The sequence below is a fragment of the Erinaceus europaeus genome, chromosome 8, assembly GCF_950295315.1.
Source record: "Erinaceus europaeus chromosome 8, mEriEur2.1, whole genome shotgun sequence".
Classification (NCBI taxonomy): domain Eukaryota; kingdom Metazoa; phylum Chordata; class Mammalia; order Eulipotyphla; family Erinaceidae; genus Erinaceus; species Erinaceus europaeus.
The window spans coordinates 55,542,720-55,554,789 of NC_080169.1; the positions used below are offsets into that span (position 1 = coordinate 55,542,720).

The following is a 12,070-nucleotide window of genomic DNA, read 5'->3' on the forward strand; positions in this document are numbered from 1 at the left end:
AAATTTTATGACTTGTTTTCTTCCTTACTAGATTTACAGATGACTTCAAGGTGGTGAAATTTTTCTTATATTAGAAGAAAGCTTACAGAAAGATATACCTGGATGCTTCATTCCCATACTGTGTTTATTCTTGAAATTCACTGAATTCAAAACTAGATTTCCAAATGCATAAAACAAAGAAAGCACTATTGATGAGAGTACTGACAAGTCTTCAGATTTCCCCAGAGCATCAATCTTCGTGAAATGCCTGCTCCAGATACTGGTATTATTCACTTGACACAGTTTTTTTTTTTTTTCTTGAATGAGGGAAGTATAATAGGAAGTAGGTGAGGGGTGTATCTAAGTCTAAGTAGATACAATTTCATTATGAACTTTATGGTGTCTTTTTAGGTCTTTCTACTCTTGCTGCATAGACTGACTCACTGCAGGCTATTGTGCATTTTTTAATTTTTTATTTATAAAAAAGAAACATTGACAAAACCATAGGATAAGAGGGTACAGCTTCGCACTATTCCCACCACCAGACCTCCGCACTCCACCCTGATAGCTTTCCTATTCTTTAACCCTCTGGGAGTATGGACCCAAGATCATTGTGGGATACAGAAGGTGGAAGGTCTGGCTTCTGTAATTGCTTCCCCTCTGATCATGGGCGTTGACAGGTTGATCCATACTCCCAGGCTGTCTCTTTCTTTCCCTAGTGGGGAAGGGCTCTGGGGAAGTGGAGCTCCAGGACACATTGGTGAAGTTGTCTGTCCAGGGATGTCTGGTTGTCATCATGCTAGCATCTGGAACCTGGTGGCTGAAAAGAGAGTTAACATACAACGCCAAACAAATTGTAGAACAATCATGGACCTAAAGGCTGGAATAGTGCAGATGAAGTGTTGGGGGGTCCTCCATAGGATAGCTAGTAGGCATATTTTGGTTATATTTCAAAGGGCCTGTAGCTATATTAGTGTTTTTTTACCCTGAGCCTGAAATCTGATATGGATCCAACTTATTGTCTGGGGAGACGTTTACTTTCAGGTATATATTTTTCCCTAAATTATGGATGCATATGAACATATGCCCTATCTTACAAGACCTGGTCTATATCTAGGTTTTGGGACTTTGTTAGGAAATGAACATCCTGGAATGGATTTAGAGAATCCTATGAAAGGAAAGGTCTCACCCGAGTAATGAGGCTGAAGGGATGTATTCCACCAAGTCTCTGGACACAGTCTGAAGTAAAGCATGCTGAGGTGGCACTTGTTGCATTTGATAGGTTGGGATCAGCAAATGCAATAATGTTTGGTATGAATTGAGGAAAGTATGCTGGAAAGTGAGCCCCACCCTAGAGGTTCCAGGACTAGGGGAGATATAGGCTCTATAGAGGAATCGCGATATTCCTGCTTTCTTAGGGTTTAAGAAGGCAATAGATAGTTATTGTTATAATAAAATTATTTTGCAATTGGGTTAACTTTGAAACTTCTTTTGTTAGGATTTGCTGTATCATACACAACATCACCATAATTTATGTCCTTTGACATTATTCGTTTATCTGTCTTATAGAGTAATGCCACCAGTTGCTTCTGTTCTCCCTGTTCTAAGCTTTTAGGAGAGCCAACATTTCAAAGACTCAGCCTATGGTCTGTGCATTAAAAAGTTTGAGACATCCCATCATTTTTTCCCTCTCATATTAATTAAATAGTGATTTATATGACTACAAGTTAATATGAGTGTACATAACACCATTCCCACCACCAAAAAACTGTATTCCATACCATCCTCCCTCCTCCCACCACCATCCCCTGTGAAGGGGAACATCTGCCCTCACCCTCAACCCAGAGATTTTTACTTTGGTGCCCTACTCCAAACTCAGTAAAGTCCTGCTTTGAGTTTCCCTTTCTGTTCTTTTTCCTGAAACTCTGTTTATGAATGGGATATTACTGTGGGATATCACAAAGTATTTCTTAATGTTAAGGCTTACTTTCTTCTGAGGCCTAAGCTATCTGGCTATAAATCAAATCAAAGAGAAATCAGGGCAGTTGCTAAATGACTGGAAAAAAATCAGGGCAGCAAAGATAGTATAAAGGTTATAAAGAGATTCTCATACCTGAGGCTCCAAGGCCCCAGGTTCAATCCCCTGCATCATCATAAGTCAGAGCTGAGCAGTGCTCTGGTAAAAATAAATAAATAAATAAAATAAAATAAATAAATAAATATGATTTTAAAATGAAAAAAAACTTCAAAAGTTATATAACAATTTTCTCAAACTTTTTCTATTGTGTGTAAGAAATATTCTATTAATTATATGTATATAAAATTTTCTTTTTCACCTGCTTATTTCAGTTAATCTGTGTTTTGAAAAGTTGCAGCAAGAAACAATTCTATCCCAAACTATGTGTTCAATTTTTATTTTAAAACAGCATTTTCATTTTATCTTTATTAAATTTAATATTATTAAAGTAATGCACATTTATTAAAGAAAATTAGAAAATACAGGTATCCAGACAATGGAACAATATCAAAAGTGAAGAACTAAAGAAAATCATGGTGGAAATTTTGTTTTTTCCTGCCCAGTTGTTCTTCTGTTTGTATGAATCTGTGTAATAAGAGTTACATGGCATCTTCAAATATACAACTATATTTTCAGTTACTCTTTTTCCTTTAAACCTGATAGACTGTTAGCATCTTTCCATATATACGTATATTTAATTATATAATATATTATATTAATATATGTTATGTTAGTTTTAATGATTTAGTTTAATCTTTCAGAATCCTATAATTCATTCAAGTAATTTCTGATTTCCTGTATAATGTATTCTTTGGTTGTCACTTAATTCCCACATAGCTTGGAATTAGTTTTCCTCCTATTATTATTATATAGTTTTATTTCATTACTATTTCATAAAATAACTAGAGAATTACAGTCATTTAATAGTTTTTGGATCTTGCTTTGTGATCTAATAATCTAATCACGCATATGCTTCAAGTGCACTTGAGATTAATGTGTGATGCTTGTGTTGGGTACAATATTCTATATTTGTTTGTCGAATGTATTATATCATTGTTACCTTCTTTTATTTACTTATTAATATTCTTTCTTGTTGATTCATTTATTGTTATTATTTTATATCTAGGGCTTCACCACTTAGGGCTGATTTTTCATATAGAAAGGGAGAGAAGCGAGACAGAGAGAGAGAAAGGCAGAGAGAGAGAGAAGAATACCATAGCACTGAAGAGTCCCCCAGGGCTGTAGTACTCCCATGTGGTGTATGGGTGCTTGAACTTGGGTCCTTGCATGGTAAGCCAGATACCTTCCCAGTTGAGCTATCTTATTAGCCCCTTCATCCATTACTGAAAATATGCTATATAAAGCTTCAACTTTAGTATAGAACTGCATAATCTCTATTCAATTCTGTCAATTTTTGTTTATAATGTATTGGGAGCTGTGTTGTTCAGTGAGTATGTGCTTATAATTGCTTTATCTTCTTCATGTATTGATCCTATTGTCAATATATAATGCTCTCTGTATTTTGTAACAATTTTTTACAGAAATCTGTTTTTATCTGATATTAATGTAACAACTACAGCTCTATTTTGATTATCATTTCATGTAATATGTATTTTTCATTATTTTTTTGGTGATATTTTTGTTTAACAGTGTTTTTTCAAAATTATAAAACTTCAGGGGTATAATTTCATCCTCAGACATGGTGCACTTTAATCCCCACTCCTTCCACCAATATTCTGTAACCCCCACCCAACTCCTGATAACTACCATAGTACTCACAAAGTCCAAGAGATAGTTTGGTTCCCACTGCTTTTGCAAATTCATTTGTTTTAGTTATCATTATTCCACATATGAGTGAACAAGAGATGACAAGTTTTCGTCATGATATGGAAGGAAAGGAACTGTGACACACTGTTGATGGGAATGTAAACTAGTACAACCTCTATGAAAACCAGTTTGAAGAGTCCAATAAGAAGGTGAAAGATAACTACTGGGTGGTTTTATTCCTGTGTATAATATAGATAATTGAAGCATATAAACTCGCAAAAAAAAAAAAGTACCTAACCTGTCACTTAATACTTTGTGAGAACTATGGGGGTTATTATGGGAGATAGGGGGAGCATAGAACTTTGGTGGTTGGTGAGGTGTGGAACTATAACCTGGAATCTTATAATCGTATAAACCACTATTAAAATAATAATAAATAAATTTAAAAAGTAAAACAAAACAAAAAAGTGAAGGAAAACAGCTGAATGGAATATATATTTATTGGTGTCTTTGGCTATAAAGTGAGTTTCTTATAAACATGTGTAATGGATCATTAAAGAAATCCATTCTGGGGCTGGGTGGTGGCACACCTGGTTGAGTGCACATATTACAGTGCACAAGGACCTTGGTTCGAGTGCCCAGTCTCCTCCTCTGAGGGAAAGCTTCACAAGTGGTGAAGCAGTGCTGCAGGTATCTTTCTATCTCTCTTCCTCTTTACTACCCCCTTCCCACTCAATTTCTGGCTGTGTCTGTCTAGTAAATAAATAAATATAATTTTAAAAAATCCATTTTAAAGAGTCAGATGGTGGTGCACCCAGCTGAGTGCATTACCATATTCAAACCCTGCTTCCCCACTGCAGGGGGAAACTTCTGGAGCTGGAGCAGTAAAGCAGACAAGCAGGTCTCTTTCTGCCTCTCTCCCTCTTAGTCTCACCTACTTCTCTCAATTACTCTCTGTCCTACCAAGTAAAAGAAAAAAACTGAAGAAAGAAAAGAAAGCCAAAAAGAAAAATAAAATGGGCACTGGGAATGGTGCATCATGGTGCAGGCACTGAGCCCTAGTAGTAACTCTGGTAGAAAATAAAATATAAAATAAAATAAAATTCATTCTTTTTATCTTTGTCTTTTAACTGAAAAAGTATAGCACATTTACATTTAAGATCTTTTTTTTTTTCTGCCAGCACCAGGAATTCACACCAGGTGTATGAATTGCTGTCCTCAAGATTGCGGTTGTGCCAAAGGTGGGCTGGGCTGGGTCAAAGATTAGGTAAAATACTAAAGTGTTCTCTCATTTGGTTTTGTTACCCCCTTTTAAAATATATATTTAAATATATTAAATTTTTTAAAATATATTTTGTAAATATATATGTATATACGTAATTTTATAAATGAGAGAGAAACCAGAATACCACTAATTTCTGGTTGGTGCTGGGATTTAACTGAATGTCTGATGTTTTAAGCACACAAATCCTATGCTCTAACATGGTAAGTTATCTCCCAGCACTATTTGATTGACCTTTTTTTGACTGAACATTTAATTTATTCTTATAAATATTTGATAATATTCCATACTTTATAGTGCTGATAAAGTAATTCTGACAGTTTCAGCTGCCTTTTTTTATATCTACTCATTTCCCCTTTTGTTGCCCTTGTTTTTTATTGTTGTTGTAGTTATTATTGTTGTTATTATGTCATCTTTGTTACCTAGGACAGAGAGAAATGGAGAGAGGAAGGGAAGACAGATGGGGGAAAGAAAGACAGACACCTGCAGACCTGCTTCACTTCCTGTGAAGTGACTCCCCTGCAAGTGAGGTGCCTGGGGCTTGAACCGGGATCCTTACTCCAATCCTTGAGCTTTGCACAACGTGCACTTAACCCGCTGCACTACCGCCCAACTCCTTTTTTTTTTTTTTAGATTTTCTATTGAGGCAAAAGCTTTTAGGATTTCCTTCTCTCTCATTTTCATTAATGTTCTTGTCATTCCTTTAAAATATAATTCCCCATTATATCTTGTATTAATCTAAATTTATTTAGCAAGCATCACATTTTGATGCCTATGGTGCTTTAAATTTGGTTACAAATAATACTGTGTAAACATTTCATATCCAAAATGTATATAGCTTATAGATAGATTTATATAGATTATATACAGTATCAGGACTACTCTAGCATAAATAATGCTATATTTTAGGTGTAAAGACTATACATTTAAAGTTTTTATAAGCTATATGACAATGATCATTAGCACATAATTTGGATATCATCCCTATGCTGTCTTTGCTTGAATTCTGACCTTCAAAATTCGTTCTTGGTTTTTCAGGTATTTTTATTGTATCATAATGTAATTTATTTTCAATTAACTTGAAAATGGTAGAAGAAAATACGAACTGGAAGTCAAAGTGAAGTAAAAATGTGTTTCTCTTAGAACTAGCTGAGACCTGGAATTTTCCTCCCTATGCCTAGTAAATATCCCTTTGAAACCAGAGAATTTTGCATCTGGGGACATTAAAAATTTCTAGGTTTTATGCTATAAAGACTTCTAGATGCTGATAATAAGTAAATCTTTTGCTAACCTGCAAAAATTATTTCACTCCAGGAAGGAGTATGATTCTTCTTCAGCCTCAACATGATGTGAACCACAGTATTTCAAGACTAACTTCTGAATTCCAGGAAAGAGTTATGGCCTAGAATTTTTAAAATAAATGTTAAGGCAGGAGTCATTTCTATGAATTTCCTGGATTTTTTTTTCTTAAAAGTAATTCATATGGGACAGTGGGGGGTGGTAATGGGTGGGAGGGATGGGTCACAGTCTTTTGGTGGTGGGAATGGTGTTTATGTACACTCCTAGCAAAATGTAGACATATAAATCAGTAGTTAATCAATATGAAAGGGGGAAAATCAATTGTATGTCTCAAAGTTTTTCAAAACACAAACTGAATCTTTTTAATATATAGGCTGTGTATTTGATATGCGGACTCTCTCAAAAGCCTAGACCAAGTAGATTAGAAGTATCCAATAGCACAGCTATATACAAGATACTGGATACTGTACAGCAAACCATAACAAAAGGACTTTTCAAAGTTAACCCAATTACCAAATAATGTGATGATAACATTAACTATCGATTGTCTTTTTGAACCCTAAGACAGCAGGAACCTCACATCTCCACTATAGAGCCCCTACATCCCCCAGTCCTGGAACCCTTGGATAGGGCCCACTTTCCCGTATGCGTCTCCCAATCCATACCAAATAATATTGCATCCTCCGATCACAACCTAACCAACGCAACGATTGCCACCTCAACATGCTTTAGCTCAGTCTGTGTCCAGAGACTTCATGTGTGGAATGACAACCCTTCAGCTTCATTACCCGGGTGAGACCTTTCCTTTTATAGTACACTCTAATTTCATCTCAGGTGGTTCACTTTCTAACAAAGTCCCATAACCTAGATATACACCAGTTTCTGTGAGAGAGAGCTTATGTTCACACGTATCCATAAACTACTGCAAAATATATACCTGAAAGCAGAAGTACACTAGAGTTTGCAGTGAGTACCTCCCTAACGCTTCCTCTCCACTATTCCAAGCTTTGGGTCCATGATTGCTCAACAACTTGTTTGGCCTCATATGTTAACTCTCTTTTCAATCACCAGGTTCCAGATGCCACTAGGATGCTGGCCAGGCTTCCCTGGATTGAAGACCCCACCAATGTGTCGTGGAGCTCAGCTTCCCCAGAGACACACCCTACTAGGGAAAGAGAGAGGCAGATTGGGAGTATGGACCGACCAGTCAACGCCCATGTTCAGCGGGGAAGCAATTACAGAAGCCAGACCTTCTACCTTCTGCAACCCTCAATTACCCTGGCTCCATGCTCCCAGAGGGATAGAGAATGGGAAAGCTATCAGGGGAGGGGGTGAGTTATGGAGATTGGGTGGTGGGAATTGTGTGGAGTTATACCCCTCCTACCTTATGGTTTTGTTAATTAATCCTTTCTTAAATATAATAAAAAATAAAATAAATAAAAATAAATAATTCATATGGTGTCAAATTCTGATGTGAAAATGACCATCAGTGGGTTTTGCTATTTGTATGCTTGTTAGCGTCTTGCTCTCTGTTTCTTCCAGTTTTCATTTGAGTGTTATCATAAAAATCAAATTGTGTTTTCAAGGGCATTTGATACCAGATGGTATCAAGAAAAGGAACACATCATTTACCAAACATATATATATATTCAACACTATATTCTTGTTTATTATGTACTTTTATTTATACATCAGGAATTGGGCTGCATGGTGATGGAAGAAGTGTGTTATTTTTAAAGAATAAAATTCACCTTCTACACCCCCAAAATAATTTTGATCCATATTCCCAGTAGCGGAAAAATGATAGGGGCAACTCCATCAAGACCTTGAGTAAGAGGAGGAAAAGGGAGGGACATTTGGATATAGTACAAGTTGTATGAGCGACTTGGAAAGAAAGAGAAGATGGGGCCTTAAAAAGATGGACAAATATATACAAATATAAATAGGTAGTGTGTAAATAATAGTTAACCTATATCTACCCTTGGGAGAATTGATGTAGCTTACATTGGAGGGACTAGGGATACAGTGGTGACAATGGTGTGGCGTTGTACCCCTATTATCTTTTAATTTTGAAAATCAATATTAAATCACTATAAAAAAAGAATAAACTTCTTGCTAGAATTTCAGGGTAAGCATGCTGTTTCTGTCAGATTCTTTGGAACTATCTGAGACTATCTCCAGCCTTATACACTGTAATTCTGTAAACTGTTATTAAATCACTAGTTAAGGTACATTAAATTTAAAAAAGGGAAATGAATTCAATGAAAACAAAAATATGCAATTTTTGAAATTCCGATGGTTCCTTGAATTACTGTTAAAACTTTTAAAAATTTTATTTTTATCCATCCAGTTATTTGACAAGACATTTGGCAAACCATTTTTTAACTTTAGTCTGAAATAAGGAAAAACAATAACTTAGATATGCTGATTGTAAGTAAAAACATTATTTGTGTGTAAAGATCTTTCTTTTATTGATTCTGACTTTCTTTTTTATTTACTTAATAAAAAAATATGGATTGCTTCACAAATTTGCGTGTCACCCTTGCTCAGAGGCCATGCTAATCTTCTCTGTATGGTTTCAATTTTAGTATAGTGGAGTTGAAGTAAGCACAAATCTGATTTTCTAGGAAATAATTACCCAATGAAAATAAAACTCACTGATAAATTTTATGGGTAACAAACAAATGACTTATCTAGTCTTTCTCCAGTTTCTGGCAGGGTTTGTCTAATCACAGTTAACTCAGAAAAGGAAGCAAGTCAAGTCCTCCCATAAAGGGGCATTCTTGTTGATTCAGGAAATTTCTAAGTTTGACTCTTTGTATTATGCCAGAATGGTACAAACAGGGTTTTTTTTTTTTTAATCAAGTTGCTAAAACCTTGGGTGGTTTATTCATTTTTCTATAATAGCATTAAGATTTACTGAATGGGCTATCCAGAAACACTGGGAAGAAGTTATACAATATTGTTCAGCAGTTTTGAAATGGACAAAATGTCAAGTCAGAAAAAGTGTTGGTTATGAAGTGGAGCAAGATTTTTCTTCACAAATAAAGCACAATGTGATATTTTATATAACCTTCATTTCAGAAAATAAGGAAATGACATCTTTTATCTCTAACTAGGTTCTGCAATTAATTTGTTCTCTGTTTACTTGCATCAATATATTTTTCCTCCAATGGCATATGTTTCATTAGAGCAACCATGTGGAAAACCCAAACACAAGTATTTGTTTCTTTTGAGAAAAGTGTGAACAGGACATTCATGTAATTTTGATGCCAGATAAAATACTTTGGTATAGCAAAAAGAATAATAATGAAAAGATTTACAAAGCACTTGCATTTGGTATTGAATTTTTTTCCACGATAGTGTATTAGAACTTAGTCATATTAAGAAGTAGGGCATAATATGAATGTTTTATATTATCTTACTCATTTTGGACTGGATGGCTTACAACAATTTAAGAAAATTTAAGGCTTTAATGAAAAATTTTACCAGGAAAACTTTTCCTGATAGTATGACAGTAATCATATACATTTGTTTTCATCTTAAAACAGTTTTGAAGTGTGGGAGAGATATACTTCACAATGAAGTTCACCAGCTTTTGGGATGTAGGAATAATTTATTGAATAATTGATGGTAGTACTAAATGAATGGGGAGTGATGTGGTGATTAATTACTATGGAATAAGAACAGAAAAACAAAGATGAAAATCATAACCATATTTTAATAAAAGTGAGTTAGGTTACGAAAAAAAATTCACACATATTTTAGACTTATAAGAAAATTACATCTGTAGACAGGAAAGATTAGTGGGGGAAAAAGGGGGAAAACAGTATTCTAATGCCAATTCAGCAGTTGAATCACCTAAAGAAAGTGTCAAGAGTGGAGAGATGTCAATTCAAGTTATTTCATATAGCAGTTGAGAGATAAGAAGTCAATCAATATACTGGGTAAATCGATATACTAGGTAAAGTTATCTGATAGCTCAATATCACCCAATCAACTGTTATTTCAGTCAGAGCAAGTTTAACAAATGTAAATTCAGAAAAACATGCATAATATGAATAAGACAAACATATATATTGTTGTTAAAATTCGGATGCTCTAGGTGGCCGGGCTAGCTTCACGTTAGGGTAACAGAGACGACCAGAGACCTACAGCTGGGCAGGGAAGCTATATTTATTTATTCAGGAACAACGATTTATAAACTAAACCAAACTAATCACCAAACAAAACTCTGCTGCCTCTTTTCCCCACGGCAGCACCAAGAACTCTCTAACTCTGCCACTCTCCAACTCTCCAACTCTCGAACTCTCGAACTCTGGAACCCTCTCGGGGTTCCTTGGGGCAGGGCCAAGCGGGCCCGTGAAACTAGCAGGACTGATCCAATTTTCTTGGCGGGGGAGAGCTAGAACAACCCAATGTAAAGCATACAACAATTCCCCCTTTTCTTTTTAACTAAATGACCACAGTATCAGGGGTGTGGGGTGAACAGAAACCTATATCATACAGGCATTTTTTAAAAAAGAAACTGGCACAAACATGGAGAAACATGTAAGCAAGTAACAAGAACCAGTGTGCTGCCAAGGGAAGGCCTGAGGGGGCCATGTTTTACCTCTGTGGGCAAAACTTTATCAGTTTTTAAAAAAAGCATTTCTTGCCTCTGGGGGCGTACTTGCCTTGACAGGCAGTTGCATGGAGGTGGGGAATGGCCTGCTTCACCACTTCTGAAGCTTTCCCCCTGCAGGTGGGGACTGGAGGCTAGAACTCTGATCCTTGTGCATTGTAATATGTGCGCTCAATCAGGTGCACCACCACCCAGCCCCTTAAAGATTAGTTTTCTACTTTAATTTGATAAGACAGAATGAAATTGAGAGAGAAAAGGGAAGAAAGGAGAGAGGGTAAGAGAGGGAGAGAGAGACAGAAAAACACCTGCAGCTTTGCTTCACCACTTGTAAAGCTTTTCCTCTTTAGGTGGGGATTGGGAACCACCCAAACCCCAAAAAAATTCTCTGTACTCAATTATTAATTTCTAAAGAAAAAAAATTTCTAATGGAGGGCATGAACACAGACCCCCACTACCACAAATCATGCAGTTGCGTTTCCAACACTTGAGGAAATCTCAGGGGTCAGTACATCCAAAGTGCATATAAGTAAGCCTCACTCAGGGAAAATCACCTTTATGACTGGGGGATCTCCCCTGCCAGGTCAGTATAAAAGGAAATGTTCTTAATTCAAAGCCTGATAGCTCTTGTGCTGTTGAGAACTAATGTAGAGAAATGTGTTTAATGAATTTGGGTTAACTTTTCTTTGCTAGCCAACATGAAGGCAGTTAGCCACTACCAAAATCAGCACTAAAGTTATTTCTCATGAGTAATAACAATAATATTCTTTTCCTTATAGCACCTTTAATTCAAGAATCTTAAGCCTATATAAATATCTCCCCAACAACACACACTTAAATTTTCTGTATTTGGTTGATGGGGAAATTTATCTAGGTGCAAGAATAGGAAAATAAAATTAGAATCTTGAATAATTGTGGTCTCTCATGGTATTGCCTCTAGCTAGCCATTGAAAGGAAATAAAATAAAATAAAAATAATCAAAGAGGTTTCAGCACAATCTACAGCTAAGCTTTTCCAACACCAAGTGATGACTCATTATTTCTCTTTTCATGCTTTGTAGAAATTTTTTTTCATTTTTACAACATTGTAATTTTGACAGTGAGAT

The 12,070-nt window shown here is 35.7% G+C and overlaps 2 non-coding genes across 2 annotated transcripts; both read right to left on the reverse strand.

The window, feature by feature from the left end:
• Nucleotides 1–8,849: 8,849 nt before the first annotated feature.
• On the reverse strand, nt 8,850–8,957 carry LOC132540017 (U6 spliceosomal RNA). Its single transcript, XR_009551302.1, has one exon. It is a non-coding gene; the product is annotated as a U6 spliceosomal RNA (small nuclear RNA).
• A 2,436-nt stretch (nt 8,958–11,393) lies between these two features.
• Nucleotides 11,394–11,556, reverse strand: LOC132539977 (U1 spliceosomal RNA). Its single transcript, XR_009551278.1, has one exon. It is a non-coding gene; the product is annotated as a U1 spliceosomal RNA (small nuclear RNA).
• Between the last annotated feature and the right edge of the window lie 514 nt (nt 11,557–12,070).